The 3415-nt window shown below is 44.0% G+C and overlaps 1 protein-coding gene across 1 annotated transcript in view; it reads left to right on the top strand.

Moving 5' to 3' along the window:
* Positions 1–3415, top strand: part of LOC102671710 — an 88853-nt gene that overhangs the window by 44442 nt on the left and 40996 nt on the right. The gene's annotated exons all lie outside the window — the stretch shown is intronic.

Genomic DNA, 3415 nt, shown 5'->3' with positions numbered 1-3415 from the left:
AATAAACGTGGAGATCTCGGCTTTGTGACTGCTGGAAGACAGATAAGGTATGTCGAGGAAGGGTNCCTTAGCGAGGACTTTCGTCGAGAGTCGGCGCATATTAAATTGTTTGCCTCGCAATGTCGCCCTCTCCCCGGCTCGCCATCGCGATATTGGCAACCTGTTAATACACTTTGCGGAATTCTAAGGCGAGGAGGAGAAGAGGGTGTGTATCGATCGTGGCCAAGCTTTCGTTTTCCACGAGAAACTGGCTTGTATTTATTATAACGCCAGGTATCGCGAAGGGGATGAATGTTTCGATCGAACGTCGATGCATAAAAGTTGCGATAATTTTTAACGATCGAGGAATATGTGTCGAGCATTCTTTTGAATTCTCCGTGTCGAAATGTAACCTTGAAGGAATGGTGATTCTCTCCACGTTCGCTTTAAGTAAAATTTGATGAAGATCGATATAGATGGAAATCGAAGGATTATTGGCGAGAAAAGAATTATTTAAAGTTAGAGATTTAATAATAACGTATTGTAAAGACACTTTTGACACGTAAGAAGAGATCTGCGTTAATTGGGATGAACATTGACAGTGATCCAAAGGATCATCCCCCCGTGAAACGTCGATAATTACGTAAACGGGAAAGGCGACCCACGTCCACGCGAAATCTCTCAGATTAAGGCCTCCTAATCTCGTTTTCCTCCCTTCTAATAAATTCATAACATCGATCCGCAATATATCCCTTCCAGATTAATCCGGTTTATGGCATTTTAAAACTGATTAGGAATCGCTTTAACGTCGTCTGTCTGACCTGGAAACCTCCTTTGTCTGTCCATCTCCAACAAAATCGCTCGAACACGTATCCGATCACTTTTGAAACGATCGATCTTGGTGATTTATTGTCGCGTGATGGATCAGAATTTTATTTCATGAATGATATTATTCCGCGGTGAGTTTGTAGAATATTTCGTCGTCGGAGGGTTGGTTTCAAAGTTTGATATTTATAACAGGAATTTTTCGCCGTCCAACGCGTTTAATATAAGCCGGTGGGGTCAGAGATATTGAGGTTTGACGACGTTTACAAATCGCTGACGGTGAACGACGTGGTGGTCGCTGTTTCGACCGAGGGATTCCCTGTTTCGCGGGATTACTACCGGGTTAACAGAGCACGCCACCACTTCGAGAATTAAATTAGATTCAGCCCGATGGTATTTGTTGCGTTCAGATGCTCGACGTTGAAGAATAAATATATATATGTATATAGATAGTTGATGAAATAGATGTCAAGGATTTTGCTTAAAAGTTTTTTTTGATCCACGCGTTCGTGTTATAATTAATCGCCATTAAGGATTGTACATACATGTATAATTTTGCTGAAATTTATTCGTTGAGATTTTCTCATTTTTTATTATTATTATTTGTTAAACACGAATAAAGAAAATGATTAAATACTTGGAAAAAATAATAATACTCGTATAGGAACGAATCTCCAGTTTGTACGATCAACAAACAATTAGAAACGAAATTTCAACTCCAATTCTTGTGCGCGCAAACGTACAAAAGATTCGATTTAAAAAAATAAAGAAGCATAAAATTCCAAAGCGGAAACTTGTACGTCCATCAGAGAACGCAAGAAGATTCATCCGCGGGAGATTCAAAACTTTACTCCCTATCGAAAAAATTCCAAGCAAAAGAGAAGAGAAAAGGAGCAAATGGAAAGAGAACACGAGCGTTTTTTCGAGCGCGTAAGAACTCTCGTGTCAGCTTGGTTTCCACGCTCGGCGCCGTGCGTATGCACGCGCGGCCCACGCAAGCGCGCAGTCGAAAATCCTCCTCGAGGGTTGGTGGAGTGAGTCAGACGCAACGAAGGGAGGCCGTTAATCGGCGATAGGCAGTCAGTCGGTCGGCAACCAGCGTGCCACACGGTCGTGTGTGCTCGTGTTTTCCTTCCTTCGTTTTCTCGTAGTCGCGTGGCTCGTACAAACATTTCCACGAAATAACAAAATATTTACGTTTACCTCGATTCTTTTCTCTCTGTTCTCACGGAAATTTTCATTATGCGTACTTTTCATTATTTCGTATTTCGTGAAGTCTTGTGAAAGAAATATTCTACGAGTTTCAAATTTCAATCAAACTTTTGAACTTTAGAAATTTTATTTCCGTGAATTTTTAGAGATATCGAAGGAAATATTATTATTCTAAACTGTGATCCTTCGCGCTTTCGAACCAGCAGAAATTTTATGGACTTTCGATGAAAATATTCCAAGTTTCTGACTTTTGTATGGACCTTTGACAATCCCGGGAAAATATTCCAAGTGAGATTCTTCGTGCTTGGAAATAACAGAAATTTTATTCCGTGTACTTTCGACAGGTCCATGAAAGAAAATATTTCGAGTTTCGTCGCGATCCTTTGAAATAACAAAAATTTCACTTCATGGACCTTTGATGACCCCGGTCTACATCGAGGGATGAAATTCTCGAACACCTTTCACTTCGGTGTTCTCTAAATTTCTCGACGTCAACGTAGTCTCGTCGAACTTGGACTATTCGCAGCTCGAAGCAAGAAGGTATTAGCGAATCGAAGAAGGATCGATTCGAGTTTGGAGCGACAGAAAGGGGTGGCTCTCGTGGTCGACCGCGGCGGCGAGGGAGTATCGATGTCCGCGTTCGAATGACGAGCACCGTCCACCGGGACATGACAGTGGACGAAGCATGTAACGGAAGTTGACAGGCGAACGGTCTGCGGAGACATGACCGAGAACAAGTTCAGCTGATGATACACAAGCAATTCTAACTTGGAAAGATCGTTGCCTTAGTCCCTCAAGGACACGTAATAAACCTCCAAGTTTTCAAGAATCCTCTCTACCTCTCGAGATCGTGATATATTTTTTGTATGTATTTTTTAAGCGCAAACGAACCCACCAAGAGATCCTCCAACCACCCGAAGCAACTCTCGTCTTCCATTAACTCGATCCACTATCACCATCACCACAGCTACCCTCCTCCCCCCCTAACAACCAAAAACGTACACGCGTGGAAAAGATCTCTCCTTCGAGAAACGATCTGCTGCCGAGCTGGAGAGAAAAATTACGTAAGCGATAGTTGGTCGAGGAGCGACACGAGGTTGGTCGATCGACCGGTTGCGTTGCAGCTGCAACGATTTCGAGACAGCTGCGAGGCGGCACCCCTAAGGGTGGCGGCGGGGATCGTGGATCGGTTGGGCGAGGATCGTCCGCGAAGGTGACAGGAGAAAGGGTTGCGGAAGTGGCGGAGGAGGCGAAGGAGGAGGCTGGGAGGGTGGAAACGGAGGAGGTGGAGGGTGGTGGATGTTGCGAGGAGGAGAGTGAAAGTGGTGTCATCCGTGGCGGCTTAAGGGCTGTTAAAAACGACGATCGGGAAGGTAATAACGAGGACACCGGTGTTACG

This window comes from Apis dorsata, unplaced genomic scaffold (genome assembly GCF_000469605.1).
Source record: "Apis dorsata unplaced genomic scaffold, Apis dorsata 1.3 scaffold_246, whole genome shotgun sequence".
NCBI lineage: Eukaryota > Metazoa > Arthropoda > Insecta > Hymenoptera > Apidae > Apis > Apis dorsata.
This window is presented reverse-complemented; position numbering and strand designations above follow the sequence as displayed.